The sequence below is a fragment of the Triturus cristatus genome, chromosome 5_1, assembly GCF_964204655.1.
Source record: "Triturus cristatus chromosome 5_1, aTriCri1.1, whole genome shotgun sequence".
NCBI classification, from domain to species: Eukaryota; Metazoa; Chordata; class Amphibia; order Caudata; family Salamandridae; genus Triturus; species Triturus cristatus.
The window spans coordinates 233,139,116-233,151,790 of record NC_140587.1 but is presented as its reverse complement, the minus strand read 5'-3'; positions in this window follow the sequence as shown (position 1 = coordinate 233,151,790).

Genomic DNA, 12,675 nt, shown 5'->3' with positions numbered 1-12,675 from the left:
CATTTCTTTCAATAACAAAGAAATTACAGTGAAAACAATTGCAAACATCTAGAAGCAGAAGCAATGAATTATTTTGATCCATGTCTTGTTTGCTACAAAATAGCTCCACAATCTTTGCACTTGCATCAGCAACAATGAATGTTTCAGCCCCAGGAATAAAGACTTGCAGACAGTGAGCGGCAGATTTACAAACCCCTTGCGTCACTTTTACACTGCTGTTGCGTCACTTTCGGGACTCAACGGTCGTGTAAAAAATGCAGCAGATTTACAACGTGACGGATCAACAGAGATGCGTCACATTGTAAAGCCCTGCGTGACATTATACCTGCTTCAGGTATAATGTATGCAGGGTAGGCGTTCCCAAGCAGGAAAGCCTCGTAAAAGTGATCCAGTGAAATCTACAAGATGTCCTCATTTCCGCTTTGAACGCGGTCTAGTGCTGAGTGGGAGGGAGTTAGCAGCTGCTGCACAGCAGAGCTGATTGGTTGGAGGGCGGTAGGGGAAGACTTTTCAGCGCGCTGGAGCAGACGCGCAGCGGACGAAGTGAGAGACGCACCAACAGCTCTCTGGTAGTCCTGATCTTTGTGTCTTGGTAAAGCTGCGTTTGAATACTTGCCTGAATACTTGCCTCCAATGTAAAACTGTTTTTTAACTTGCACAAAATCACGAGTGTGTTTTAAAACTACGCATTTGACTCGCTTCCTGCTGATCCTCATTTCCGCTTTGAACGCGGTCTAGTGCTGAGTGGGAGGGAGTTAGCAGCTGCTGCACAGCAGAGCTGATTGGTTGGAGGGCGGTAGGGGAAGACTTTTCAGCGCGCTGGAGCAGACGCGCAGCGGACGCGCGCAGCGGGCGCGCCGCGGGCGCGCCGAAGGCGCGCCTAAGGCAAGCCCGTCTGCGCCCGTCCGCGCCCTGCCGGGACCAGGGGCCATAAACCCTGGCCCATCGCTGAAGTACTCATCTAGTGAGCTTTTGTCTCTTGACTCCTTTCCCTACCCTCTCAAACCCTCTACCCTGTCAATATTGGGAACTGAAAACCTCCTTAGGACCCCCGCTGTTACCCCAGTCCATCCTGTTGTCCCCCCAGTTCATCCTACACCCAGTCCTGCGAAACCGCCGGGTCTGACAGTAGCCCTCCTGAACACTAGATCTTTGCACAAACATCGTCTAGAAATTTTTACCCTTCTTCAGGATGGCGATATTGATATTCTGTCTTTAACAGAAACATGGATGGGGGAAGCATCAGCCCCCGATCTCATCTCTTCCTTGCCAACAGATTTCGATGCCTTCTGGCACAACAGGCAAGACAATAGAAGAGGTGGGGGGGTGGCGACCTTTTTTAAATCCAGTCTAAAGGCCACCACGATAGAAAGCTTGGACAATTCTGAGATCCTAGGGGTCAAGTTTACCCTTGACTCCTCTTGCTTTGTTCTTCTGACAGTCTATCGCCCCCCGGACGCCCCACCAGGTTTCTGCAATGATTTTTGCGAAATTATATCAGATCTTAGTACGCGATATCAAAAGCTTATGGTTGTGGGCGACTTTAACTTCCACTGGGACAACAGTCCCCGTGAGTCCCAGGCCAGTCAACTGGACATGACTATGTCCAACCTAGGATTCCATCAGTTGGTAAATGGCCCTACTCACTCTAAGGGACATACCCTTGATCTGGTTTGGTCAACTAGCCAGCAAGACAGACTCTTAAACCGTCTTCCATGTGTCTGGTCGGACCACTTTCTCATCTCTTGCTGGGTTCCCTTGGACGGTCCTTCCTCTCGTTTACCCCCAGAGTGGAGGAGAGTGCGAAGTTGGCATAAAATCAAGTCGGACAACCTTACCGACTTCTTTCAGAGATCTCCCCTGCATAGGCCTGAGGAGGGCCTTACTAATATTGACCTAGCCAGCCAATTCCTTAATGATACTCTCCTCTCGGCCATTGACCATCTAGCACCAGAACGCAGGGAAAGAATTAAGCCCAAAAACAAAGGGGCCCCCTGGTTCAACGAGACCTTACGGATACACAGACAGAGCCTGCGCAAGGTTGAGAGACAGTGGAGAAGAGCGTATAAGGCCTCTGACCTGATCCTCTATAAAGCTGCTCTGGTCCTGTATAAGAAAGCTATCATCTCCAGGAAAGCTGATTATTATGAGGCTCGGATCTCTGATGCTCCTAATAAACAAAAGGAAACTTTTAAGATCCTAAAAGAACTTAGCAGAAAGGTCGATGTGTCATCAACTTTAATACCTTTCGATGTTGATACTTTACAGTCTTTCTTCCTACAGAAAGTGATGGATATTCTGCTTGAGATTAATAAATCTCCCGCAATCACTGCAAGTCAAGGACTGGTGTCACCCCAAACCTCACCAGCGCAGTTTCTTGCACACTTTCCTCCGCTGGACGCAGAAGCGTTGGCCTTCCTGACTAACAAAGTTAAATCTGGCTCACCGGCTGATCCTTGTCCTCCTAGGATTTTTCAGTTGGCTCGCCCTATCCTGGAATATCAGATTCTCTCGCTTCTCAACAATTCCCTAGCCATTGGTCAGGTGCCAAGTAACCTGAAGGAGGCCAGAGTTATCCCTTTATTGAAGAAGCCAGGAGCCGACAAGGCTGATTTGAAAAATTACAGGCCAATTTCACAACTGCCCTTTCTGGCCAAAGTTATGGAGCAACATGTCCTAAAAAATCTCTCTGAGTATTTGGACACATTTAAGCTGCTGCACCCACGTCAGGCAGGTTTCAGAGCCTATCATAGTACGGAGCTAGTCATGTTGTCCGTCCTTGACGACCTTAGATTGAATGCTGATAGGAGAGAGCCGAGCGCACTTGTGCTCTTGGACCTCTCTGCAGCATTCGATACGGTCAGCCACTCCATCTTGCTGACCCGTCTGATGGACCTGGGAATCAGGGGTACGGCCCTTGACTGGCTAAGATCATTTCTCTCTGGCCGCTCACAAAGGGTGCAGCTCGGCGATTGCTCCTCCAAGAGAGGTGCCATCCCATGTGGCGTACCACAGGGCTCTGCGTTGTCCCCGCTGCTCTTTAATATCTATTTGCAACCCTTAGTCTCCGCTCTATCCAATCTGGACTGTCGTATTTTTAATTATGCTGACGACACCCAGCTTATTCTGAGGATTGACAATTCAGCCCTCGCCCAAGAGACGGCCCAAAATATCCTAAGGTTCACAACTAACTGGATGACAGCTAACTCTTTAAAAATCAACCCCGATAAAACGGAGGTTCTTGTTGTCCCAACCATTAATAACTCCTGGGGTGGCCTGTTCTGGCCCAAAGAACTTGGGACTCCTCCCTGTCCAGCCCCAGTTGTGAAAAGCTTGGGAATCAAGATCGACACAGATCTCTCGCTGAGTCATCAAGTCTCTTCAGTGGTGAGCACCTGCTCTGGTATCTTGAGGCAACTGAGGAAGTTGGTCCCTATTCTATCTACCTCCTCCATGAAATCCATAGTCTCGGCTACAATTTTGTCGCGCCTCGACTATGGGAATGCGCTTTATCTGGGCCTTCCTCAGAAGCTCACTAACCGGCTCCAGGTGGCGCAGAATGATGCTGCTAGGTTGGTTTTCAGCCTTCCTAGGAGGGCCCATGCATCACCTCTGCTCTTAGATCTACACTGGTTGCCCGTTAGACAACGCGTGAAATTCAAGGCCCTGTGCATTGCCCATAAGTCTCTTTATGGGCAAGCCCCTAGCTACATTAGGGATCGCCTGGCTAAGTATGTTCCAGGACGCCTACTTCGATCTGCAGATGCTTTCCAGCTAGTCTGCCCCCGCAGCAATCTGGTTTCCAAGGGCGGACGTGCCTTTTCTGTTATCCTGCCACGTCTTTGGAACCAATTGCCGGAGGCCCTACGGAAAGAACCAGGCCTACTCCCCTTTCGTAAGCTATTGAAAACGTTGCTCTTCAGAGACTCTTTCTAAGATCCCTGTCACCAGGACTGTCTTTGCCGGGCTGTTTTGTGTATCTCCTTCTGTCAGCGCTAAGAGACCTGTCGGTATATATGCGCTATATAAATCCCCCTACAAATACAAATACAAATACAAATGTCACTGCGTGACTTTTAGGACGCCACTGCGTCAAAACCTAATGCCTGCTTGAAGGAGGCGTAAGGAGTGACGCATTGTATTGGGGATAGGCCGCAACACGCATTGCTGGAGTTGCATTGTGCATGCGACACGACTCCAGCAATGCGTGACTTTTTCGCCAAAAGATGCGTCAGAATTTCTGACGCATCTGTCAATCCTTGCGCCATAGTGCACCGTATTGTAAATACTGTGCATCTAGGGTGGCGCAAGGGTTTTTCGCACAGGCGCAAGGAAATTGATGCAGCATCTATACAAATACATCAGTTTCTTGTAAATCTGCCCTGAGCTTTTACCAAATCATCCTTCAACATGTCAAATTTCCTCTAACATGACTCACTCCACCTAAAATCCACCTTAATTGTCAGTAACTATCTCAAATTCAAAAACCTGCCTGCATATTTTGTTTATAATTTGCTATAGTTCTCAACCATTCCCAAAAAGGAATGTGGTTCTTCTTTATCACATAATTCTTTTAAGATGACAATTGCTTCCACCATATCCTTTTATTGGGTAACACTTGCTCCAGAAATCAGATAGCTAAGATAATGTACTTTAGAAAGACCATGTTGACATTTATCAGGCTTCAAGGTTAGACCAGTATGAATCAGTTTTCTCAGTTTTAATATTACTCATTATTCACGTTGACTGGTTTCACCATAAAATAATACATAATCTTGATAACATTTAGGAGTCGATTACAATGGCGGGCAGATCGCCACCACCCGCATGGCAAGCCTTCCTTGCTGTTGGGGGTCCGTAGCAGCCCCCCAGGGTGTTGAGGGGGTGGGGGGTGCACATGGGGGGTACCTATGGTACCCCCTGAATTTGCATGAACAACGTGGCAGGCACCATAGTACAAGTCTTAATCACTTGGCTTTAAATTCGTTGGGCACAACCTGAATTAACACGCAGGAACGCGACTTACGACTTATTGTCACCATAGATTTATGTACCAACTATAGTACACGAATAAACCACGTCGCTTTATACTTCACCGGGCACATTTTAAACCGAAACCTAGAAACGCTGTGATTAATATTGACATTCTAACTTTCCGGCAAGGATTTATACACGACCATTAACGTTGGCACGATTAAGTCATTTAAAACAACAAGTTTTTATATTTACTCACATCTAATGCGGGCATATTTTTGGGTTCTTTTTATCACTAATTCATGCACTTTCGGAATTACTTTCACACAAGTCACGCTTTAAGAATTTAAGTATCGAAAACAATGGCGTTGTTCTGTATGACAAAGATTTATAGCAGAACACATTTCATTTATAGATTTACCCCTGATGAAGGCGGAACGCCGAAATGCATTGGGTTTGGAAAACTAATTGAACGAATATTGGATTTTATGAAACAAACTTTTTAAACAATGCATTCTGGGAATTGAAATTTATTAATAAGTATTGTGATGGAACAACAATATTAAATAGTATTAAAACTCTATGGACTACATCTGGTTTCTTGAACTCAAGAGAAATTATTGAAACCTTTTATTAGGACCATCTCTGTGCCCGGGGGACATACCTCAAGGATTTGGGGGTGCAACTGACATCATAGTATCCTGCACCCTATTCAGAAGGTGATACACAGGAGCACGAAACACCAATACAGATTCACGCATTAACCACAGGCGCTGCACAAGCTGAATCCTGAAATATTACAATTTTTTATCACTAATATTTGGACTGTACAAATATGTTCTTAAAAAAAGTTTGCATTTTCTGTCCTAAATGTACGTAAGAATATATATTTCAATATCAATGACGTAAATTAATAATGATGTTAGGACAAACTTTGCTTCTCTCTGTCCCTTGCTCAAATTGTTAACTTAGTTCTCCTTGGCTTTAAGCTCCTATGTAAATCCCTGATGACAACCTCATGGAAGCTATTAATCGTATTGTGTGGTGTGACTGGATTTCTATATTTGAGCAAGGGACAGACAGAAGCCCTTAAATCTTTGAGGGAGGCTCATAATGTGGTCATAAAACCTTCAGACAAGGGTGGTAATGTGGTTCTATGGGATGTTACCAAATATACCAAGAAAGCATGCAGGCAGTTGGATAAATTGGGGAATTACGGAAGAACCAATTTGCAGATGTACCATATATATAACGAAAACCAACGAAATTCCCCCGTTATAGTTAGTGCAGGCAACTATAACTCACGCGACCGCAATCCTCTGCTGATGACGTCAGATATTACATCACTGTATTTAGACACCTATTTACCCATGTCTTCTTCCATTAATCTTTAGCTATACATATATTACAAATATTTATTTTTCAGAAAGACACATATGTAATCAGTGATGTAATATCTGACGTCATCAGCAGAGGATTGCGGTCGCGTGAGTTATAGTTGCCTGCACTAACTATAACGGGGGAATTTCATTGGTTTTTTACGAGGGAAATGTCCAGCTAACTATAACATGTGTGAAACCTATGGTTTTTTAGGTGAATTTGCAAGGTTTTTTAAATGCTAATTCCTAACTATAACGTGTGTGAAACCTATGGTTTTTTAAGTGAATTTGTACGGTTTTTTAAATGCTAAGTTATGTATTTATTAATATTTTTTTTTCAGGTTTTTCACCGTGCGCGCACACGGTCCTAACTATAACTATCTACTGGCGACCGCCAGTAGATAATATGTATATATATATATATACACATAAGAGCCGTAAAAAATAAAGACATGTCACATGCAACAGCCAAACATATGGCATTCTGTCAAAACAGCAACTGGAAAGCGATGAGCTACTATGGGATACGGATGATACCTCCGGATGAAAGAGGAGGTAACAGAATGAAAAAACTAAGGCAAATAGAATCCCGGCTAATCATACGTTTAAAAACAAAAAACCCAAGAGGGATGAACTTTGATGAAGAACTTTATGTACATTTGGACTGAATGAATTAACATCCATAGACTAAATCACAGTATCTCTTCGGATTGATTTCCAATTGCGCATACAGCGACAACAAAAAATGCTAGTTGGGGGTACTAGACCCTATACTATGATCTAAATTATCATTATAAACTTGATCTACATACAGAATGAATGGAGATTATATCCATGCTTATACTTTGTTTTAATTGATTCTGGTCTCTGCTTCTGCGTTTCGTAGGTTGAAAAACATACAATATATATATGCAAGTGTTGGTATTATACCATATAACCAGTGAAATACAATAATCATGGGTACTATATCCCAGAACTGACAATGTCAATGATGTATGATTTATGAAAGACATGGCGAAAGTGGCAAAGATTTGTCGTTAAATTGTTTTTGTAAATGTAATTGACACTACAATTCCCAGAATGCCACATTGAGGTAAATGGGATAAGTAGTGGAAACTGAAGATGTCTCACTTACCGTGAAAAAAGCCAAGTGTAGGCTGAAACGCGTCGGACTGAGCTTCTGATACGAGATTAAAGTTTCTCAAAAAGTCAAGGTTTGAGTGCCGCGTCCTTTGTGACAAACAAAAAAAAAAACATATATATTTATATATATTCACTGAAAAAACCAAAGGTTTCACACACGTTATAGTTAGGAATTAGCATTTAAAAAACCTTGCAAATTCACTGAAAAAACCATAGGTTTCACACATGTTATAGTTAGCTGGACATTTCACTCGTGAAAAACCAATGAAATTCCCCCGTTATAGTTAGTTCAGCTAACTATAACTCGCGCACCCGCAATCCACTGCTGATGATGTCACATATTACATCACTCATGACATGGTCAGTGACATCACTCATGACATCACTGATGACATCTCAAATGACATCACTGATGACATCACTGATGACATCATCCAGTGAATGTGTGTTTTTCTGAAAATTAAATATGTTTTATATATGTATATCTGAAGGTCGATGGAAGAATAAATGGGTATATAAGTGTCTAAATGGATGATTTGTTTTTGAAAAATTGATTATGTGACTGATTAAGTGTATCATAGTGAATACATGGCTTTGTGAGTAATGTTTAAATATGTAAATATCTGTATCAGTCTCTCACTTTGTGTATAGGTGGCTGCATGGGTTAGTGAGTAGCTACATGGGTGTCTATATAGGTTATTAGTTGGTTTTTTGAGTATCAGTCTGAGTGTCTGCATGGTTCGGTGGGGGGTATTACGTAGTGCATAGGTGCATGAATGAGTGACTCACTGTTTGTATGTGTTGAACACAGCATGTGTGCAGGACTGTATGGGTGGATGAGTGTGTGTATGGGTGTGTTAGTGAGTGAATGACTGTCTCAATAGTGTCTCTATGAGTAACTTCATATGTTTTAAACTAGTATATGTGACTATTGGTGTATATAAGTGATTATATGTGAGAGTGAGAGATTGAAAGAGTTCATGTATGAATAAGTATGTATTTCTATAAGTGATTGTTTAAAAGACTAAGTATGTGTAAGTTTCCGTAGAAGTAAGTGTGGTGGTGTGTGTATAACTGTATATGCAAGTAAATGTATGTTTGATTCTTTATTAGCATGAGTGTCTATGTGTGTGAGTAACTCTATGGATGAGTGGCATTGTGTAACAGGATGTATAGGTGTATGAGTACATATGATGAGTGAGTACATGTATGAGTGACTGTATAGGACTGTTGGTGAATGAGTGGATTTGTATGTGGATCTTAGAATTACTGAAGAGGTTGTTGTAACTGGTATTGGTATGTCCATTGTTTTGAAAATTTTAGTCTCTATTTTTGAATGTGTGTATCAAAGGTTATATTAGGGTGAGAGGAGGTCTGCTACTCAATCACAAGGATGATGTCATCAGTGATGTCATCAGTGATGTCATTTGAGATGTCATCAGTGATGTCATGAGTGATGTCACTGACCATGTCATGAGTGATGTAATATGTGACGTCATCAGCAGTGGATTGCGGGTGCGCGAGTTATAGTTAGCTGAACTAACTATAACGGGGGAATTTCATTGGTTTTTCACGAGTGAAATGTCCAGCTAACTATAACATGTGTGAAACCTATGGTTTTTTCAGTGAATTTGCAAGGTTTTTTAAATGCTAATTCCTAACTATAACGTGTGTGAAACCTTTGGTTTTTTCAGTGAATTTGTACGGTTTTTAAATGCTAATTTTTGTATTATTTAATTAAAAAAAATATTTTTAATAAAAATAAAATTCCTATGTATTCATTTATATATTATCTGTATCTTTTTATTTGTTTTTGTTTTTTTTTTAATTTCAATTAGGATAAAGTTGATTATTTTTTTTAATTTTTGCAATTAATTTTTCTCCACTTTTTTTTTTTTTTATATAAATTCTTGGGGTGCGCGCTCTGGGCGCGCTACTAGTACAATTTCGTAAGTTTTTTATGAATACCGTCGTACGTTATTTACGTACGCAAATATACATCATAGTGCGTGCTGGGAGCGCTCACCCAGTATGTGTGCGTACGTACGTACGCATGCGTGCGTGCGTCCTACGCGCTCCACGCGGTTTACTTCCGCATACGCTAAAATTACGCGCAATAACGGTCACGTATACGCGTGTTCAACGTATGCGCGCTAGGTACGCGCATATGACGTATGCACATGCGCTCCTACGCGTTCGCGCATACGTAATCACGAGGTGCGCGCTCGGAGCTTGCGCAGTGCGCGCACCTCGGGTTTATGCATAATAAAACAGTACTTCTTATTGGTTATCATTACTTTCAGTTTCTAATTGTTTCAATACCACACCCAATCCCCTCATGGCAAGTCATGTGATCAAGAATCATCACTTTTGATTGGTTAGAAGTACTTTCAGTTCCAGATTCTTCCCAAACCACACCTACTCCCCTCATTATTAGTTCTGATTCCTTTGGAGAAGGAGCTATTCTGTTGTTGAGAGACAATGGCTGAACAGCAACCATCTTCAGACAGTGATCTGGACACTCTTGAGAGGCAGAGGAGCAGGAAGCAGAAAGACAGCTTTATATGGCAGTTTTTCACTTTTCCAGAGGGACAAAAAAAGGTAAATGCACCTAAAGTTACATGTGTACTTTGTGATAAAGTCTTATCTCGTGGGAATCCTAACAAGAAATATTCTTTTAGCATTCACACTATGTTGAGACATGTTAACAAAATGCATCCAGTAACTTTTCGTCGAGCTTCTGGAGCAAACCCTCCACCTGCTCTACCGACGACATCTGCAGCTGCTCAGCCGAGCACATCTTCGGCAGCTCAGCCGAGCACTTCTTCTGCAGTGGTGCCTTTGCCTTCTTCCACACCTCTTTTTGGACCTCCTTGTTTGGCTAGGTTGTCCACACGCTGCACTGATTGCGGTAAACTTATTTCTGTGGGTGAGACCAGTCTTGATCTCATTCAGAGAAAATTTGATGCCCATGAGTGCAAGTAGGCCATAGATGTTTTTTCTTTTTTTTAGTTTTTCTCTTCCTGTTTCCCTCCATTAACTCAAGGGCTCTTTTAAGAGCCACTTATAAACTAAAGCCCAAAAATTTTTTGGGGAGGGATTTTTTTTAATTTTTTTTTTGAGGTGCGCGCACCCTGCGCGCACCCAAGGGTTTTTTAATTTTTTTTTTTTTTTTTTTTTAATTTAATGTTCATAAAGAGGTGAAGAAATGGAAGCATGAAAAGGGAGGATTGAGTAATACTAATATTTTTCACTTATTTTTTTAAAAAAATAAAAATTTTCTAAAAAAAATTTTTCAAGTATTTTGCAAGGGAACAGAATTTTTTTTTTTTTTTTTTTTCCAGTTCTGCAAAAAAAGAAAAAATGTATTAATATTCAATCATACATTACAAAAAGCATTACATGTTTTTACATATGTTACTAAGCAATTTTTTGCCCTTTTTTTGCTGTTTTCAGAATTTTTTATTTTTCACTTAAAATAGTGAAAACAATTGTATTCATCATTTAACAGCGGTCAAAAAAAAACCAATCTGAAATATTGCTTACAAAAAGCCCCAAATCTTCACTAAAATATACCTTGTTAGAAATATTGCATATATATTACAACTACTTCTCTAGATGAATAAAACATTTCTAGACAAACTGTCTTTAAACCTTGTCGCAAAAGCACACATGCCAAAATAATTTCTGTCAAAGGAGTCCACAATTGTTTTTATTACTTTTCCTTTAGGCCAAATAGTAATTTCAAAATCCTTTTTAAGTGATATCTTCAATTATAATCCTTTAAAATTACAAAAAATGCTTCCTTCAGATGCAGTTGTTAGTTTTCAAAATTTAGGTTTCAGAAAAATTAAGTAAGAATTGGGTAAATCATAAGGCAAACGTTGCTTGAAAATCAATTGGGAATCATTACACAGTGTCCAGCCTTTTTCACATTTAAGATAAACTGTGTAATGTCCAGAAGTTACAGTAGGTCCTTCATGAAAAAATATTGCAACTGTAACAAAAGTTTTTCCAGAAATTGATAATTGCTATCCTGTAAACTTCTTTATTAAAGTGTCCAATTTTGAACCATCAGTTCTACAATGTTGCATCATTAAAATTACATACTGACCATATTTCTGTAAAAATAATGTAGAAAACATGTCTGATTTACATTCAGAACATTCCATGTTGTGATTGGCATCTTTAACTAATTTACTATAAAAGTCACTGATTTACTTTGTGGTAATGGTAAAAATATGAACCTTTCTGAATCAACATTACTACTACATGTGTTCATACAGTTTTCACAGCAATGTTCCCACTTGTAAGAGACACCAAATAAGTTTTCTACTTCTACTCCTTCATCTTCTAGTACACTCAAAATATATATTAAGAATTCCTGAGCATCTTGCTGGACATTTTCTTTAAACTGTGTAGAACCAGAACATACATCTAAAAGATTTCTAACATCAGTAGCACTTTCTATTTCAGTTTTATCAGTACTCAGCTTCTCAAAAAGGAGACTCAGCAGAGAACACAATCTTTTTCCATGATTTACTATTATCTGTTCTAGCAACATTTCAAGATAAAATACAACATTCAGCACTACATTTGCATAGCAGTTGACACCAGAGCTATTTTCAAAATGGCAACCAACAACCTCTTCAACACTGTCCTTTTTCTTTTTCCTTGCTATCACATCACTGTCCTTTTTTTTTTGTTCTGTTCATCCACATTACAGATATTCTCAAATCTCCTTTTCCGAGAAACAACATGTTTTTCAATCACAGGATACTGACCTAAATGAGGAGCATAGGTTCTTCTTAATCTATTATACTCCTTTACACAGTTTGTATCAGCACTAACTTTTGAGTCATCAAAGTCTATCATAAATAAACCAGATAATGTTTTTACTCGTGACAGAGCAACATATGCCATACCTTCTTTGAACACAGTAGAACCAATGTTTACAAAAGCACTATCTACAGTCAATCCTTGAGACTTGTGAATAGTTACAGCATATGCTAGAGAAAATGGAAACTGCTTTCTACGCACATATAAGTCTTTCACAAGCATGAAACGAACTGAACAACGACAAATGTCTTTAACTTCTTCTATCTGATCAAATTTTATTTTTAAACATTCAATTCCTTCTTTTTTCTGATAATTAATAAAACCCACAACTCTTCCCATA